Genomic DNA, 20,555 nt, shown 5'->3' with positions numbered 1-20,555 from the left:
TATAGAGATTCCTTTATGTGAGTAGAAGAATAGAAGAATAGAATGAAAAAGGGAGAAGAAGAAGAATTCGAACACAGAGAGAGGGAGAGAGTTCGAATTTTCAAGAAGATAAGTTTTAGTAAATAAATAAAATAAATAGAAAAAGATGAGAGAGAGAGAGAGAGAGAGAGAGAGTGTATTTGGAAATTATTTAAAAGAGAAGAAAAATATTTTTTTTATTTTAATTATTGGTTAGTATTAGAAAAAGAAATAAAATAAAATTAAAATTTAAAACAATTAGTTAATTAAAAAGAATTTTGAAAAAGTTGTTAGTGGTTTTCGAAAATTAGAGAGGGAGAAAAGTAGTTAGGTGATTTTGAGAAGGCTAAGAAATAGTAAACTTTTTAAAATCAAAACAAATAAGTCAAGTGGTTAATTGAAAAAGATTTGAAAATAAATTTTGAAAAGATAAGAAGTTAGAAAAACATTTTGAAATTAAGTTTTGAAAAAGATATGATTGAAATTTATTTTGAAAAAGATTTGAAAAAGAAATTAAAAGGATTTGATTTTTGAAATTAAAGTTGATTACTTGACTAACAAGAAACTAAAAGATATGATTCTTAGAATTTAAAGATTGAACTATTCTTAATAGGCAAGTAACAACTTGAAAATTTTTTAATCTAAACATTAAATGTTAGTAATGATTTCGAAAATATGGAATAAAATTAAGAAAAAGATTTTGAAAATTAATTTTGGGATTTTCGAAAACATGAAAAAAAATGAAAAAGATTTGATTTTTGAAAAAGATTTGAAAAGATAGAAATTTTAAATTGAAATTTTGGCTTGACTAACAAGAAACAACCAAATTTTGAAAATTTTTGACTAAGTCAACCCAAAATTTCGAATTTTATGAGCAAAATAAGGGAAATATATTTTTTTTATTTTTTTTAATTAATGAGGAAAGAGAAAAATAACTCAATGACACAAAACGTAAGAAACTAAGATCAAAACAAATAATGCATGCAAGAACACTTTAAATGTCAAGATGAACACCAAGGACACTTTGAAGATCATGATGAACATCAAGAACATATTTTTGAAAATTTTTAAGAAAAGAAACACATGCAAGACACCAAACTTAAAAATTTTTAAACTATAGACACTAATAATTCGAAAATACACAAGAAAAATAAGAAAAGACACAAAACAAGAAAAATTAAAGATCAAACAAGGAAAATCATCAAGAACAACTTGAAGATCAATGAAGAACACAATGCATATATTTTCGAAAATTAAAGAAAAATTAAAAACATGCAATTGACACCAAACTTAATATTTGACACTAGACTTAAACAAGAAACACATAATTTTTTATTTTTATGATTTTATGATTTTATTAAATTTTTTTGTATTTTTCGAAAATATTTTGGAAAAAGAAAATAAATAAATCCAAAATTTTTAATAAGAATTCCAGGATTCATGCAATGTTAGTCTAAAGCTCCAGTCCAAAAGATTAGACATGGCCAAATGGCCAGCCAAGCTTTAAGTGAAAGCTTCGGTCCAAAAGATTAGACATGGCAAAATAGCCAGCCAAGCTTTAGCATAAAACATACAAGCATGTCAATGAGAAGTGGAAGCCTCAGTCTAAAAGATTAGACATGGCTAAACAGCCATCCAAGCTTCAACATATCTCATGAAACTCTAGAATTCATTCTTAAAAATCCTGAAGAACATATTTATATTTTTTTTTGAAAGTTTTTATGAATTTTCCGAAAATAAAAAGTAAAAAGCTTAAACATAAAATAAAATTACCTAATCTAAGAAACAAGATGAACCGTCAGTTGTCCAAACTTGAACAATCCCCAGCAACGGCGCCAAAAACTTGGTGGACGAAATTGTGATTTACACTTTTCACAACTCCGCACAACTAACCGGCAAGTGCACTGGGTCATCCAAGTAATACCTTACGTGAGTAAGGGTCGATCCCACAGAGATTGTCGGCTTGAAGGAAGCTATGGTCATCTTGTAAATCTTAGTCAGGCGGATTCAAATGGTTATGAGGTTCAGATAATTAAAAGATAAATAAAACATAAAATAAAATAAGATAGAGATACTTATGTGATTCATTGGTGGGAATTTCAGATAAGCGTTTGGAGATGCTTTGTTGCTTCTGAACCTCTGCTTTCCTATTGTCTTCTTCCAATCATGTGTGCTTCCTTCCATGGTAAGCTGTATGATCCTCTCGGATGAAAAATACCAGGTACGATCTCTGCACGGCTAATCAACTGTCGGATTTCTCATCTCGGATGAAAAATACCAAGTACAGCTACCACACAGTTGATAAACCCCAATTTTATGATTCATCTTGTGCTCAAATTGAGTGTTTTTATCAATTCTTCACCCACTTATTCATATGAATTGCATGGTTTTACTTTTCCTTCCTTATTCTATGATATATGTGAAAACATGTTTCCTATGCTTTAAAAATATTAAAATTATTATCCTTTACTACCATTTGATGCCGTGATCTGTGTGTTAAGTATTTTCAGGCTTCATAGGACAGGAATGGCTTAGAAGACAGAAAGGAAACATACAAAAATGGAAGGAAAGCACAAAAATGGAGTTTTGAAGAAAAGGCAGCGACGCGTATGCGTGGACGATGCGGACGCGTGCCTAGCGCAAAATAGCAGCGATGCGAATGCATGGATGATGCGGACGCGTGCCTTGAGCAGAACGCAAATGACGCGTATGCGTGACTGACGTGTATGCGTGACAAGGAAAAACTCCAGACCACGCGAACGCGTGACCCACGTGCACGCGTGATGGACGCCACATGCAGGAATCTGTAGAAAATGCCCTCAGCGATTTTTGGACCCTTTTTCGGCCCAAATCCAAGCCAGAAACACAGAATATAAGCCAGAGAATGGGGGAATCAAATGAGAAAAAAAAAGAAAAAACAAGAACAATTGACACATACATTGATATTCACAATTATTAGGATTTAGATGTAGTTTTCTAGAGAGAGAGGTTTTCTCCTCTCTCTTAGGATTAGGATTAGGATTTAAGATTTATGTTATGATTAGGCTACTTCTCTTCAATCACAGGTTCAATGTTCCTTTAATTTATTTTCTACTTTTATTTATCCTATTATTTTAATTGTTATTTATCTTTCAAAATTGGCTTATAAATCTTTCCATGTTAGATTTGAATATTCTATTTAATATAATTCGAGGTATTTCTGATTTATGATTATTTTATTCTATTTATGATGCTTTCAATTTAATTTAGAATTATTTTCCCTTTTGGCTTTGGTTAAGTAATTGGTAACACTTGAGTTATCAGACTCAGCATTTGATACAGATTTGTGAATTGCTGATTGAATTGGATCGCTCTAAAGCTAGTCTTTCCACAGGAGTTAACTAGGACTTGAGGATCAAATTGATTGGTCCACTTGACTTTCCTTTATTTAGTAAGGGTTAACTAAGTGGGAGCAATAACAATTCTCATCACACCTGATAAGGATAACTAGGATGGGATTTCAGTTCTTATACCTTGCCAAGAGATTTTCTAATTATTAATTTATTTTTCTTGTCATTTAAATTACTTGTTCCTTATTTTAAAAACCCAAAACAAAATATACTTTTTCCATAACCAATAATAAATCATACTTCCCTGCGATTCCTTGAGAGATGACCCGAGGTTTAAATACTTCGGTTACAAATTTTATTGGGTTTTGTTACTTGTTACCAACAAGTCCCACCATATGCTTATGAACCACCTCCTTAACACAACTCTGGACCACCATACTCATAAGCCCCCTACTACCAAACACCATCACGTGATTCTAACCCTTATCCACCATATCAACCACCCTATGAGCCATATGAGCCATACATAGATCCACCATAATTCCAACCCAGTTACTCCCAAGGACCACCACCTCCATATACACCACATCCATATCCATCAATCCAAGAGCCTTATGATCCTACTTATGATATTTGAGCAGAACAAGAGTCAAGGAATCGTCTCAAGGAAACAATGGATCAATTTTAAGTAACCCTGCGTCAATTGGACCGAGCGGTAAACCGAATAGCACCCGAAGCTTTCATGGCTAAAGAATCTCAACTTGAGAACAAGGAATTGAAGTGTGTAATGCCAGGACATTTTGGCCAGTTTCACTGACCTTTTCTTTACTGTTTTTAGGGTAGTTTCATGCATTTCCTTAGAAAATAAGCTAGTTTTGGGTAGATATTCACTTACATCTTGATTCAAGCATACATTATGCACTTTACATGATTTCATGAGGATTTTGCATGAATTTTATGACAAATTTGATGTTGCATTTCCCATGACTTGGACTAGAACTTTGATGCACTTGATTGCTTGATTTCAGGACAAAGGAAGCAAAGAAGAACCACATTAGTGGCTATGTTAGTTACACTAACGTGGGCACTAACGTGGAATGGGAGTAACTTGCAAAGTTAATGGGAAAAGTAATTGCCAATAAAGCTCTCGAAGCCATCATTGCCCACGTTAAGAGTCACGTTAACTAAGTTAACGTGAACTCTAACGTGGAAGAAAGGAAAGGGAGCCAACGTTAGTGACACTTAACATTATCACTAACGTTGGACCAAGCTCATATGTGGCCACGTTAAGAGCCACGTTAACTTAGTTAACGTGGCCTCTAACGTTAAGAAGTAAAGGGGTAGCCAACGTTAGTGACATTCAACTTTGTCACTAACGTTGGCCAAGTCACAATAAGCCACGTTAACTCCCACGTTAACCTAGTTAACGTGGAAGCTAACGTGAAGAAAGTAGGTGGTCAACAACGTTACTGACACCAAACATTGTCACTAACATTGGGATTAACCCACACAAGCCCCAATAAGCCACGTTAACTCCTACGTTAACCTAGTTAATGTGGAAGCTAACGTGAAGAAGGAAGGTGATCGCCAACGTTAGTGACACCTAACATTGTCACTAACGTTGGAAGGAGGCCACACAAGCCACAATGAGCCACGTTAACTCCCACGTTAACTTAGTTAACGTGGAAGCTAACGTGAAGAGGAGAGATGATGAGCCAACGTTAGTGACATTCACCTTTGTCACTAACGTTGGAGATGGCTAGCACAGCCACGTTAAAGGCCACGTTAACCTAGTTAACGTGGACTCTAATGTGGGAGCTAAGGGCACATTGGAACGTTAGTGACAAAGGTAAGTGTCACTAACGTTGTCGAAGGTTGGCAAGCCTACGTTAAAAGAGCCACGTTAACTAAGTTAACGTGGACTCTAACGTAAGGAAGGGGGAGACTTCTCAACATTACTGGAAAGGTGAGTCCCAATAACGTGTGCAAAGGACATAGAGGCAACGTTAGTGGCAACGTTTGTGCCACTAACGTTGAAGTTAACGTCGCTCTTACTCTGGTGAGGAACGTTAGTGAAAAAGGTAATTGTCACTAACGTTCTCGAACCCATATTTTCACTGAACGTTAACACCACTAACGTCCTGAGCTAAAGTCTCTGCCACTTCACACTTTCTCTCTGCAAGTAAAGCCAAGCCAATGAAGAAGATAACTGCTTCAAACTCAAGATCCAAAGGCCCATACCCAAGACTTGAAGGCCAACTAGAAGATCAGAAGAGTAGTATATATAGGAGTAGCTTTGAATTGAAAAAAGGAGAGTTGGAAATTATAGGGAGCCTCTTGGCATAGAACTACTCTCTGTATTTTAATTTCTCTGCACTTCTAGTTTCATCATGTATTCTCCATCTTTGTTTTCATTTTTCAGAGCTATGAACAACTAAACCCCTTTCATTGGGTTGGGAGCTCTGTTGTAATTTGATGGATCAATACTAGTTTTCATTATTCTTCTTCTATCTTTCCTCTTGATTTTACTTGAAAGCTTTCGATCTTCATCCAATTGGGTAGTTATCTTGGAAAAGAAGCTATTCAAACTTGGATCTCTTCTGAACCTTGAAAGAGGAATGAAGAGATCATGCTAGAAATGCTTTCTCATGCTGGACCAAATTGGGTTTGGATGGATATGTGACTATAATCCTCTCAATACTTGATTTGGGAAATGCATGTGGTATAATCAGTGACCATACTTCATCTCTTCTCATGAGCAATTGACCAAGGAATTGGCTATTGATCAAGATTTGAGAGATTGAATTACAAGGAATTGTAATTCGATCACTTAAGATTGCCAAGGAGATCAATGAGTGCATTGATTGAGAAAGAGATGAAAATGAAATTGATCCGGAGAATGCAACGTCTCCTGAGCCCAATGAACTCCCCATTTCTGATCTTACCCATTCTCTTTAATTTCTGTCATTTACTTTTATGAGCAATTACCCCATTCCCATTTATGATTCTGCAATTTACTTTCCATCATCTACATTCAGCTCTTTATTTCCAGCATTTACTTTTCTGTTATTTACTTTCCCGCCATTTAATTTTCTGCAATTCTCAACTCAAATTCTGATTCGCTCAACTAGAACATTCCTCTAGTTAAAGTTGCTTGATCAATCAATCCTGTGGGATTCGACCTCACTCTATTGTGAGTTTTTACTTGACGACAAATTCGGTACACTTGCCGAAGGAAATTTGTTATGAGACAAGTTTTCGCGCATCAAGTTTATGGCGCCGTTGCCGGGGATTGATTTTGCATCAACAATGATTAAATTGGAGGATCACTAGATTAAGCATTTTATTTTTGTTGATTTAATTTTCCGTTTGAGTAATTTACTTTCAGTTTTAGTTAATTTCTTCCCTTCCCCCTACTTTTTGTTTTTAGTTATTTACCATTCATTTCACTAACCCACTAACTGTTTGATATATTGCATCACTCACACTAACAGTCATTCTGACAGAAATACTTTCTGCATCTATTTTCCTTGCTTGTACTTGTTGGTTGTATGACAGGGAGAAGAAGCGGGGCTTCAACTTCCTTTGATTCTGAACCTGAGAGGACCTTCTTGAGATTAAGGAGGGAAACAAGAGGAAAAAGAGTAGTTGGTGCTGAGGAAGAGGAGGAGTACTTTGAACTAAACATGGATGAAAATATGGAGAACCATCATGAAGAAGAGGCTCACAACCATGGCGGAGGAGGTCGAGCAAATCATGCTGGGGAGGATAGAAGAGTTTTAGGCTCTTACATCAATCCAAACCCAGGAAACTGTGGAAGTAGCATTCAAAAGCCAACCATCCACGCCAACAATTTTGAACTGAAGCCACAGCTTATCACCCTTGTTCAGAACAACTGTTTGTTCGGAGGAAGTGTCCAAGAAGACCCCAATCAACATCTAACCACCTTTCTGAGAATTTGTGACACAGTGAAGTCTAACGGTGTTCATCCTGACGCCTATAGACTGCTCTTATTTCCATTCTCACTCAAGGATAAGGCAGCTAAGTGGCTGGAGTCTTTCCCAAAGGAGAGCTTAACAACTTGGGAAGATGTGGTGAACAAATTCTTAGCAAGATTTTACCCCCTCAACGAATCAATAGGCTGAGAGCTGAGGTCCAAACTTTCAGGCAACAAGATGGTGAGACTCTGTATGAAGCATGGGAGAGGTTTAAGGACCTGACAAGGAGGTGTCCACCTGACATGTTCAACGAATGGGTGCAGCTGCACATTTTCTATGAAGGGCTCTCGTATGAGTCAAAGAAGGCCGTAGACCATTTATCCGGAGGATCTTTGAACAAGAAGAAGACCATTGAGGAGGCCATAGATGTCATTGAAACTGTAGCAGAGAATGACTACTTCTATGCTTCCGAAAGAGGGAACACTAGAGGAGTGATGGAGCTAAACAATGTAGATGCTCTGCTGGCTAAGAACAAGCTCATTACCAAGCAGCTGGCTGACCTAACCAAGAAGATGGAGAGGAACCAAGTAGCAGCAATCTCCACTTCATCAACAACCCAAGAAGGAGTGAATGAAGAAGCAGAGGGAAGTCAGGAGCAAGTCAACTACATTGGGAATTCACCTAGGCAAAACCATGATCCATACTCCAAGACCTATAACCCTGGATGGAGGAATCACCCAAACTTTGGGTGGGAAATCAACAAGACCAAAGCCTTGATCAAAGACGCCCAAATCCCAACAATGCAAGCCACCAACATTTCACATCTAGACCATATCAACACCCCCATAACAACACCTCTCCATATCCAAATCAAAACCAAAATAACTTACCTCATCCTTCCACCTCTAATCCCGATCTACAATCATTTGATGACAGACTCTCAAGGATTGAGAATCTACTTGAAGGCATAAGCAACGAGATTCAAGATAGTAAAGCGTTCCGAGAAGAAGTGATGTCCAATATGCAGAATCAGGATGTTGCCATCAAGAAACTTGAGACACAAATTGGCTACTTATTCAAGCAAATTTCCAGCCACAACCTTCGCAGCAATACTAGCTCAACACAAAGGGAGGATGTCAGGCTATCACCCTTCGGAGTGGGAAGGAACTGAAGGAAACCCCCCAGAAACCACAAGAAAATGACTCAGATAAAGAGGAAGAAGAGCAGGATGGAGCTCAAGTTCCTAATCTGAGTTCACAAAAAGGGGAAGGAGTACTGAAGCCAGACGTACCAAGAGTCCCATATCCTCAGCAATTAAAGAAGAAGGGGGATGACAACCAGTTTTCGAGATTTTTGGAGATCTTCAAGAAACTACAAATCAACATACCCTTTGCTGAAGCAATAGAACAAATGCCACTCTACGCCAAGTTTTTAAAGGAGCTAATGACTAAGAAAAGAAGCTGGAAGAACAACGAGACTGTGATATTAACCGAAGAATGTAGTGCTATCATTCAGCATAAACCACCCCAGAAATTGAAGGATCCCGGGAGTTTTCAGATCCCTTGTATTATAGGGGAAATCACAGTGAAAAAGGCTCTTTGTGACTTAGGAGCCAGCATCAATTTGATGTCGGTAGCTATGATGAGAAAGATGAAGATTGAGGAAGCTAAACCAACAAAGATGGCCTTACAATTGACAGACCGATCGTTCAAGTTCCCGCATGGCGTCGTAGAAGATTTGCTGGTGAAAGTGGGAGATTTTATCTTCCCAGCAGACTTTGTAGTGCTGGACATGCAGGAGGAAGCCAAGCTTCCATCATCCTGGGAAGGCCATTCTTGGCCACTGCTGGAGCTATCATTGATGTACAAAAAGAGATCTCACCCTGAGATTACACAATGAAAAGATGACGATCAATGTGTTCAAGGCCATGAGTTACCCACCAGAGCAATTGGGAGAGTGTATGGGGTTGGACTCACTTGAAGATGCAGTGCAGGAAAGTTTTGAAGAAGAAGAACCTGAAGGTTTAATAGAGGATGAGTCTACGTTTAGTGAAGAGGTTGCAACAGTAGAAATTCAAATACAAGGTGCACCAAAAGAAGAGAACGAAAAGTCAGAAGCACCCAAACTTGAACTCAAAGCACTGCCACCCTCTCTCAAATATGCATACTTAGGAGAAGATGAAAATTACCCAGTAATCATAAGCTCATGCCTCAGCTAAGATCAAGAGGATGAACTGCTCAAAGTACTGCGAAACCACAAAGATGCCATTGGTTGGACTCTAGCTGACTTGAAAAGGATAAGTTCGGCCATATGTATGCACAAGATACTGCTGGAAGATGATGCCAAACCATCCATTCAATCCCAAAGGAGGTTGAACCCAATCATGAAGGAAGTGGTATAGAAAGAAGTTATGAAGTTATGGCAGGGAGGGGTAATCTACCCGATCTCAGACAGCCCTTGGGTTAGCTGATGCCAGGGCATCTTGGCCAGTTTCACTGACCTTTTCTTTACTGTTTTTAAGGTAGTTTCATGCATTTTCTTAGGAAATAAGCTAGTTTTGGGTAGATATTCACTTACATCTTGATTCAAGCATACATTGTGCATTTTACATGATTTCATCAGGATTTTGCATGAATTATATGATAAATTAGATGATGCATGATCCATGATTAAGAGCAAGACTTTGATGCACTTTGTTTGATTGATTTCAGGCCAAAAGAAGAAGAGAAGAAGCCACGTTAGTGGCTACGTTAGTTACACTAATGTGGGCACTAACGTGGAAGGAAGGAAAGCCCTAACGTTAGTGAGAAAAGTTAGTGGCATTAACTTTGAAGAAAGGGAATTTGAGCCAACGTTAGTGACACTTAACATTATCACTAACGTTGGCCAATGCTCACAAGTGGCCACGTTAGAGTCCACGTTAACTTAGTTAACGTGGCCTCTAACGTTAAAAGGGGGAAAGGAAGCAAACGTTAGTGACATTCAACATTGTCACTAACGTTGGCCGAAGTGCACAATGCCACGTTAACTCCCACGCTAACTTGGTTAACGTGGAAGCTAACGTGAAGAGGCAAGAGTGGTCGATAACGTTAGTGACACCCAACATTGTCACTAACGTTGGAAGCAACCACATACCCCAAGAAGCCACGTTAACTCCCACGTTAACCTAGTTAACGTGGAAGTTAACGTGAAGAAGAAGAAGTTGTTGACAACGTTAGTGACACCAAACATTGTCACTAACGTTGCCAACACAAGCCACAAAGAGCCACGTTAACTCCCACGTTAACTTAGTTAACGTGGTAGTTAACGTGGGCAAAAGTCCCACCTGGCAGCTTGACCATGCCTTCTTCAAATACGCATAACTTGAGCCACAAAGCTCCAAATGAGGTGATTCCAGTGGCATTGGAAAGTAGGATTCCAGAGATTTTCAAGCATATATGGCACTACATGGTTGACACTAAAATTGAGGGAGAAAACCTGCCCCGAAAGTGCAATGATGAACATGGTGTCAACCTATATTAAGGCCAACTGACCTCTTCACCTTCCAAGAAGTATAACTCAAGTTGTAGAGCTCCAAATGATGCGCTTCTAAAAGCATTGGAAAGTAGACATCCAGGGCTTTCCAACGATATATAATAGTATGGGTGGACACTAAGTTTGAGCTTCAGAAACGGGAAATCGCTAGCGTTATTAGCAATCAACATTTCCAGTAACGTTGGCATATATGCCAGCGACCATGTCCACTTCAAAGGAGCATAACTTGAGTTACAGAGGTCCAATTGAGGTGATTCCAGTTGAGTTAGAAAGCTGACATTCAGAGCTTTCCAACAATATATAATACTCTATAGTGGGCATGAAATTGGAGCACAAACAAGAGGCATCTTTTAAGCCCCAAAAACACCAACTGGGCAGCAAGTGCAACGTTAGCCATAATAACTTTAGCACTAACACCACACTTGTAGCGTTAGTTTGGCAACTTTGGCACTAACTTTAGCACCTAGACCTCAACTTGACTCACTTCTCTCTCAAGTCCACTTCAAAGATCAAGCAAGCAAGTCCACAATTGTCAACCAATCAAGACCACAAGAAGCATCTAGAATAGGAATTTTTATTTTATTGTAATTTGCTTTTATTTTCATTTTGTAATTTAGGAGAGCCTATATAAAGGCCTTAGTTTTTACATTCAAAGCATTCTGGAATTTCGGAAATTGAAGGAAGGGAGAGAGAGTGAAGACCAATTCGAACTTTTGTGAATTGGCACACTCCAAGGGGAGTGGGTCTTCGGACCCCTCCCCTCAACCACTCTTCTTCCTTTTCTCTTCTTTTCTTTTCTTAGTAGTAGTTTTCCTTTTAGTTGTAATTTTCATTTATGAATGTTAAATTTTCAATTTCAGTTTTTATCTTCATCTTTACTCTTCTGCACTTTCTTTCTTTTCTATTTTGGTAGAGCAATGATCAACTAACTCTTTTCATTGGGTTAGAGAGCTCTCTTGTGATTCAATGGATCAATTGTAGTTCTTATTCTTCTTCTTCTTTCTTTTCTCTTGATTTTACTTGAAAGCTTTCGATCTTCATCCAATTGGGTAGTTATCATGGAAAAGAAACTATTCATACTTGGATCTCTTCTGATCCTTGGAAGAGGAATGAAGAGATCAAGCTAGAAATGCTTTCTCATGCTGGACCAAATTGGGTTTGAATGGATATGTGACTATAATCCTCTCAACACTTGATTTGGGAAATGCATGTGGTATAATCAGTGACCATACTTCATCTCTTCTCATGAGCAATTGACCAAGGAATTGGCTATTGATCAAGATTTGAGAGATTGAATTACAAGGAATTGTAATTCGATCAATTAAGATTGCCAAGGAGATCAATGAGTGCATTGATTGAGGAAGAGATGAGAATGAACTTGATCCGGAGGATTGCAATATCTCTTGATCCCAATGTTCATTTTATTTTTAGTTCTTACATTTACTTTTCTTGCCATTTTACTTTTCTGCACTTTATTGCTTTCTTTACTTTTCTGTCAATTTACAATTCCTGCTGCTCATCATCCAAATCTGAATCGTCTAACTAGGAAAATCAATTAACCATTGATTGCTTAATCCGTTAATCTCTGTGGGATTCGACCTCACTCTTTTGTGAGTTTTTACTTGACGACAACTTCGGTACACTTGCCGAAAGAAAATTTGTTGAGACACAAGTTTTCCGTGCATCAAGTTTATGGTGCTGTTGCCGGGGATTAATTGTGATTAACAAACTACCGGTTGGTTGATGGCCTAGATTAGACATTTTCTTTTATTTTGCTTTATTCATGTAATTGCTTTAGTTCTTTATTTTCAATGCTCTCTAACTGTTTGTGTTAATGCCTCACCAAGAAGCCCCTGTTCGTGACAGCTTTGGCTCTTGGTGATTTTGTTATTAATACAACAGTTCTTTACTCAGCTTCTTTCCAAATAAAATTGGCATATGATCATATTCTAAGTTTGGTGTTGCCCTGCAACAATCTGTTTTCAATCTTTCTGGATACTTGCATCAATTCTAAGAGAAAGTGTCACACTAAGTTTGGTGTGCCACTTATTTTTCTATGCAATGTATCTAGCAACACCACTTGTTTGTATAATCATAATGCCTTTGCTTCTTAGGCTTACAGTGTTATCCTTAATTCTTGCTTGCTTAACCACATACATCACTTACATTTCAGTATGTAAGACATTCATGACCCATCATAGACCCCACCACCACTGTTTTATTTGCTGCTTGAAGACAAGCAATTAGTCTAAATTGGTGTGGGAAGGGAGAAAAGTAGGAGAAGAAGGGCAACAACAATAAAGATGAACTACAAGGTGGTAAAGTTCCTTTCTCCTCTTACTTATTTCCAGTACATTCAATTGCATGATTGTCTTCTAAGTTCTTTGTATGTTTGTGTGCTTGTTCCCTGTAAATAAGCATGTCAATTCTGTCTTTTAAACTTTTTATTGATTAAGGCTGTGTTTTCTAGCCTGAATGTCATTATTGCATCCTTACTTTGCTTACTAGTATGCTTGTCCCTTTTGAATCAAATGAAAGGAGAATGAGTGTTTTTAAAAGACCAGAGTAGAGTTCATACTATGGAATGAGTTCATGAGTTTGTGGTGTGGTCATAAGTTAGCTAAGTTGGTTCAACCACAAGGGTGGGAAGACAACTATCTATCATGAATACTATGCTTGAGACACACCCCATGAGACTAGCTAAATAAGAAGATCCTAATAAGAAAGAGGGAAAGAACAATGAAAGTGGAAGAATAAAAGAAAAAAAAGTAAGCAATAAGGCTAGGCACCAATGGTTTTAATCTTGAAGCATGTGTCTGTAGTGCTCCTGTGTGAGGGATCTACTTGGATGAATAAGCTCTTTGGGGTGCTTTATCACTTGGTAACTTGGGTTAACTAACCCGGGATTATCAGCTGAAAGTCCACTATCAAGAGTAACCCTCACTACAGAGCATTTAGTAACCCAAAGAGGTGCTGGACACTAAGGTCTCAAGAAAAGAAAATAAATAAACCATATGCCTGTGGTGTGTATGTATGGGGGAGAGACTTGAGCAAGTAAGTCCTTAGGGGTGCTTCAACACCTAGCACCTTGAACCAACTGGTTCGGGAGTGTTGGCTGAAAGCTTATTTTAAAGAGTTGCCCCCTTACAGAGCACTTAGCTTAAGAACAAAAATAAGCCTTGAAATGACAATAAAAGTATCAATGAATAAAGGTCTCATAGGATATAAACAAAGTAGGTGTTTTAGGACATGATAAAGGTCTAAAAGCCAGGAATGAACCTAAGTTGCTATGCATGAAACCACCATAAAACCAGGGACATGACTTCCACAAGAATGACTCATTTCTCTTGGCATTCCATTCATCATTCTCTTGTTCCAGTACTTGCTTAGGGACAAGCAAGCTTTAAGTTTGGTGTTGTGATGCCAGGGCATCTTGGCCAGTTTCACTGACCTTTTCTTTACTGTTTTTAAGGTAGTTTCATGCATTTTCTTAGGAAATAAGCTAGTTTTGGGTGGATATTCACTTACATCTTGATTCAAGCATACATTGTGCATTTTACATGATTTCATCAGGATTTTGCATGAATTATATGATAAATTGGATGATGCATGATCCATGATTAAGAGCAAGATTTTGATGCACTTTGTTTGATTGATTTCAGGCCAAAAGAAGAAGAGAAGAAGCCACGTTAGTGGCTACGTTAGTTACACTAATGTGGGCACTAACGTGGAAGGAAGGAAAGCCCCAACGTTAGTGAGAAAAGTTAGTGGCATTAACTTTGAAGAAAGGGAATTTGAGCCAACGTTAGTGACACTTAACATTATCACTAATGTTGGCCAATGCTCACAAGTGGCCACGTTAGAGTCCACGTTAACTTAGTTAACGTGGCCTCTAACGTTAGAAGGGGGAAAGGAAGCAAACGTTAGTGACATTCAACATTGTCATTAACGTTGGCCTAAGTGCACAATGCCACGTTAACTCCCACGTTAACTTGGTTAACGTGGAAGCTAACGTGAAGAGGCAAGAGTGGTCGATAACGTTAGTGACACCCAACATTGTCACTAACGTTGGAAGCAACCACATATCCCCAAGAAGCCAGGTTAACTCCCACGTTAACCTAGTTAACGTGGAAGTTAACGTGAAGAAGAAGAAGTTGTCGACAATGTTAGTGACACCAAACATTGTCACTAACGTTGCCAACACAAGCCACAAAGAGCCACGTTAACTCCCACGTTAACTTAGTTAACGTGGTAGTTAACGTGGGCAAAAGTCCCACCTGGCAACTTGACCATGCCTTCTTCAAACACGCATAACTTGAGCCACAAAGCTCCAAATGAGGTGATTCTAGTGGCATTGGAAAGTAGGATTCCAGATCCTTTCAAGCATATATAGCACTACATGGTTGACACTAAAATTGAGGGAGAAAACCTGTCCCGAAAGTGCAATGATGAGCATGGTATCAACCTATATTAAGGCCAACTGACCTCTTCACCTTCCAAGAAGTATAACTCAAGTTGTAGAGCTCCAAATGATGAGCTTCCAAAAGTATTGGAAAGTAGACATCCAGAGCTTTCCAACGATATATAATAGTATGGGGTGGACACTAAGTTTGAGCTTCAGAAACGGGAAATCGCTAGCGTTATTGGCAATCAACATTTCCAGTAACGTTGGCATATATGCCAGCGACCATGTCCACTTCAAAGGGGCATAACTTGAGTTACAGAGGTCCAATTGAGGTGATTCCAGTTGAGTTAGAAAGCTGACATTCAGAGCTTTCCAACAATATATAATACTCTATAGTGGGCATGAAATTGGAGCACAAACAAGAGGCATCTTTTAAGCCTTAAAAACACCAACTGGGCAGCAAGTGCTACGTTAGCCACAATAACTTTAGCACTAACGCCACACTTGTAGCGTTAGTTTGGCTAACTTTGGAACTAACTTTAGCACCTAGACCTCAAATTGACTCACTTCTCTCTCAAGTCCACTTCAAAGATCAAGCAAGCAAGCCCACAATTGTCAACCAATCAAGACCACAAGAAGCATCTAGAATAGGAATTTTTATTTTATTGTAATTTGCTTTTATTTTCATTTTGTAATTTAGGAGAGCCTATATAAAGGCCTTAGTTTTTACATTCAAAGCATTCTGGAATTCCGGAAATTGAAGGAAGGGGGAGAGAGTGAAGACCAATTCGAACTTCTGTGAATTGGCACACTCCAAGGGGAGTGGGTCTTCGGACCCCTCCCCTCAACCACGTTTCTTCCTTTTCTCTTCTTTTCTTTTCTTAGTAGTAGTTTTCCTTTTAGTTGTAATTTTCATTTATGAATGTTAAATTTTCAATTTCAGTTTTTATCTTCATCTTTACTCTTCTGCACTTTCTTTCTTTTCTATTTTGGTAGAGCAATGATCAACTAACTCTTTTCATTGGGTTAGAGAGCTCTCTTGTGATTCAATGGATCAATTGTAGTTCTTATTCTTCTTCTTCTTTCTTTTCTCTTGATTTTACTTGAAAGCTTTCGATCTTCATCCAATTGGGTAGTTATCTTGGAAAAGAAACTATTCATACTTGGATCTCTTCTGAACCTTGGAAGAGGAATGAAGAGATCAAGCTAGAAATGCTTTCTCATGCTGGACCAAATTGGGTTTGAATGGATTTGTGACTATAATCCTCTCAACACTTGATTTGTGAAATGCATGTGGTATAATCAGTGACCATACTTCTTCTCTTCTCATGAGCAATTGACCAAGGAATTGGCTATTGATCAAGATTTGAGAGATTGAATTACAAGGAATTATAATTCGATCAATTAAGATTGCCAAGGTGATCAATGAGTGCATTGATTGAGGAAGAGATGAGAATGAACTTGATCCGGAGGATTGCAATATCTCTTGATCCCAATGTTCATTTTATTTTTAGTTCTTACATTTACTTTTCTTGCCATTTTACTTTTCTGCACTTTATTGCTTTCTTTACTTTTCTGTCAATTTACAATTCCTGCTACTCATCATCCAAATCTGAATCGTCTAACTAGGAAAATCAATTAACCATTGATTGCTTAATCTGTTAATCTCTGTGGGATTCGACCTCACTCTTTTGTGAGTTTTTACTTGACGACAACTTCGGTACACTTGCCGAAGGAAAATTTGTTGAGAGACAAGTTTTCTGTGCATCATTAGCCCCGCGCATGTTGTCCCAAAAAAGGGAGGAATTACCGTGGTTTCCAATGAGAAGAATGAACTAATTCTTACAAGGACAGTCACAGGATGGTGGATGTGCATAGACTATAGGAAGCTCAATGAGGCTACACGAAAAGATCATTTCCCCCTTCCATTCATGGATCAGATGTTGGAAAGACTTGCAGGGCACGCTTATTATTGTTTTCTCGACGGTTATTCAGGATATAACCAAATAGTGGTTGATCCCAGAGATCAAGAGAAAACCTCATTCACTTGCCCATATGGAGTGTTTGCCTACAGGCGCATGCCATTTGGGCTATGTAATGCACCTGCGGCTTTCCAACGCTGCATGCTTTCTATCTTTTCAGATATGATAGAAAAATTCATTGAAGTTGATGAGCGGATATTTTATACGCTTTTTGGGGTTAATTTCATATAGTTTTGAGTATGTTCTAGTTAGTTTTTAGTCTATTTTCATTAGTTTTTAGGAAAAATTCATATTTCTGGACTTTACTATGAGTTGTGTATTTTTCTGTAATTTCAGGTATTTTTCTGGCTGAAATTGAAGGAGCTGAGCAAAAATCTGATTTAGACTGAAAAAGGACTGCTGATGCTGTTGGATTCTGACCTCCCTGCACTCAAAGTGGATTTTCTGGAGCTACAGAACTCGAAATGGCATGCTTCCAATTGAGTTGGAAAGTAGACATCCAAGGCTTTCCATAAATATATAATAGTCCATACTTTGCACAATAATAGATGACGTAAACTGGCATTCAACGCTAGTCCTCTGCCCAATTCTGGCGTCCAACGCCAGAAAAGGATCAAAAGCTGGAGTTGAACGTCCAAAATGGCATAAAAACTGGCGTTCAACTCCACAAATGGCCTCTGCACATGAATTTCTTAAGTCTTAGCCCAACACACACCAAGTGGGCCCCAGAAGTGGATCTCTGCATCATCCATCATAGTTTACTCATTTTTTAAACCTAGGCTACTAGTTTAGTATTTAAACAACTTTAGAGACTTATTTTGGATCTCATGACATTTTAGATCAAAACTTTGTATTCTCTGATGGCATGATCTCTAAACCCCATTGTTGGGGGTGAGGAGCTCTGCTGTGTCTCGATGAATTAATGCAAGTATTTCTGTTTTCCATTCAAACACGCTTGTTCCTATCTAAGATGTTCATTCGCGCTTAACTGTGATGAAGGTGATGATCCGTGACATTCATCACCTTCCTCAAACCATGAACATCTGCCTGACAACCACCTCCGTTCTATATCCGATTGAATGAGTATCTCTTAGATTCTTTAATCAGAATCTCCGTGGTATAAGCTAGAACTGATGGCGGCATTCATGAGAATCCGGAAAGTCTAAACCTTGTCTGTGGTATTCCGAGTAGGATTCAAGGATTGAATGACTATGACGAGCTTCAAACTCCTGAAGGCTGGGCGTTAGTGACAGAAGCAAAAGGATAGTAAATCCTATTCCAACCGGATCGAGAACCAACCGGTGATTAGCCGCGCTGTGACAGAGCGCGTGAGCATAGTTTTCACTGGAAGGAAGGAAGGTAGCCATTGACAACGGTGATCCACCAACACGCAGCTTGCCATAGGAGGACGTGTGTGCGTGAACAAGAAGACAGAGGAAAGCAGAGATTCAAAGACAAAGCATCTCCAAAACTCCAACATATTCTCCATTACTGCATAACAAGTAACCTTTGATCCATGCTCTATTGCTTATTTGCAGTTCAACTGATAAACATAATTTACTTCCTGACTAAGATTTACAAGATAACCATAGATTGCTTCAAACCAACAATCTCCGTGGGATTCGACCCGTACTCACGTGAGGTATTACTTGGACGACCCAGTGCACTTGCTGGTCAGTGGTACGAGTTGTGAAAAGTGTGATTCACAATTCGTGCACCACGTTCTTGGCGCCGTTGCCAGGGATTGTTCGTGTTTGAACAACTGACGGATTATTTTGTTGCTTAGATTAGGAAAAATCTCTTTTTTTTTGTTTTTTTTTTTGTTTAGAGTCTCTTATTATTGTCGTGTTAAATTTTTAGAATCCTTATTTTCTTTTTAAAAAATAGTTTTCAAAAATAATTTCTCTATTAGATCCTGTGCCAAACTTTAAGTTTGGTGTTTTCTTGTTGATTTTCCTTAAAATCTTCGAAAATTTTGGTTTGGTTTTCTAAAAATTTTAAGTTTGGTGTTCTTTCTTCGTGTTCTTGAGTTTTCCTTGTGACTTGATCTTAAAATTTTTAAGTTTGGTGTTCCTTGGTGTTTTCCCTCCAAAATTTTTGAAAATAGGGAGCATTAGATCTAAAAATTTTAAATCTTGTGCTATCTTATTGTTTTTCTCTTTCCTCTTAAAAATAAAAAATATCTTTTCTCTCTTTTTTAAGAACAAATTTTCGAAATATATTTCTAAAATTAAGATTTTTTATTTCAAAATTTAAAACTTTTTTTTCAAAATCATCATATCCTTTTCAAAACTTCCTAACCACTTTCTCTCTCCTCAGTTTTTCGAAAATCTTCACTCAATTTTTATTTATTCTATTTTAATTTATTTGATTTTCGAAATAAATATATAAATAAATAAATAAAAATATTTTTCCTATTTTACATCATCTCCCTTTCTCCATCATGGATCTAAGTGGAAATGAACAGTCCAAGAGGACTCTGGGGTCATATTTAAACCCCTCTACTGCTTCATATGGGAGTAGTATCTGCATACCCTCCATTGGAGTCAGTAGCTTTGAGTTGAATCCTCAGCTCATTATCATGGTGCAGCAAAGCTGCCAGTATTCCGGTCTTCCACAGAAGAACCTACAGAGTTTCTGGCACAATTTTTACAAATTGCTGACACAGTACATGATAAAGAAATAGATCAGGATGTCTACAGACTATTACTGTTTCCATTTGCTGTAAAAGATCAAGCTAAGAGGTGGTTGAATAACCAACCTAAGGCCAGCATAAAGACATCGAAACAGCTGACAGAAAAATTCCTGAATCAGTACTTTCCCCCAAAACGGATGACACGGCTAAGGCTGGACATCCAAGGCTTTAAACAAGGAGATAATGAATCTCTTTATGATGCCTGGGAGAGATACAGAGAGATGCTACGAAAATGCCCCTCTGAAATGTTTTCAGAGTGGGTTCAGTTAGACATCTTCTATTATGGGCTTGCAGAAGGAGCTCAGATGTCTCTTGATTACTCGGCTGGTGGATCTATCCACATGAGAAATACAATTGAAGAGGCTCAAGAGCTCATTGATACAGTTGCCAGGAATCAGCATCTGTACCTAAGCAGCAACCCTTCCATGAATGAAGAGGTTAATACAGTAACTGCTGAACTCAGTCCTGTAAAACAAGCTGCTGAATTCAATCAGCAATTGGACTTTCTAACAAAGCAGCTAGCCGAATTTAAAGACAGGTTACAAGAGACAAGGATGCTAATATACATATGGACGAACAGTTCAAGCAAACAAAGCAGCAGCTGTCAAAGCAAATAGCAGAGGAATGCCAAGCAGTTCAACTAAGAAGTGGGAA

General features: G+C 38.1%; 1 non-coding gene across 1 annotated transcript; it reads right to left on the bottom strand.

Annotated features, from left to right (window-relative positions):
• Positions 1-7,485: 7,485 nt before the first annotated feature.
• LOC112740012 (small nucleolar RNA R71) lies at positions 7,486-7,589 on the bottom strand. Its single transcript, XR_003170949.1, has one exon. It is a non-coding gene; the product is annotated as a small nucleolar RNA R71 (small nucleolar RNA).
• Between the last annotated feature and the right edge of the window lie 12,966 nt (positions 7,590-20,555).

Source organism: Arachis hypogaea, chromosome 13 (genome assembly GCF_003086295.3).
Source record: "Arachis hypogaea cultivar Tifrunner chromosome 13, arahy.Tifrunner.gnm2.J5K5, whole genome shotgun sequence".
NCBI lineage: Eukaryota > Viridiplantae > Streptophyta > Magnoliopsida > Fabales > Fabaceae > Arachis > Arachis hypogaea.
Note: the sequence above shows the minus strand (reverse complement) of the source record. Positions and strands in the feature narration are given on the sequence as shown.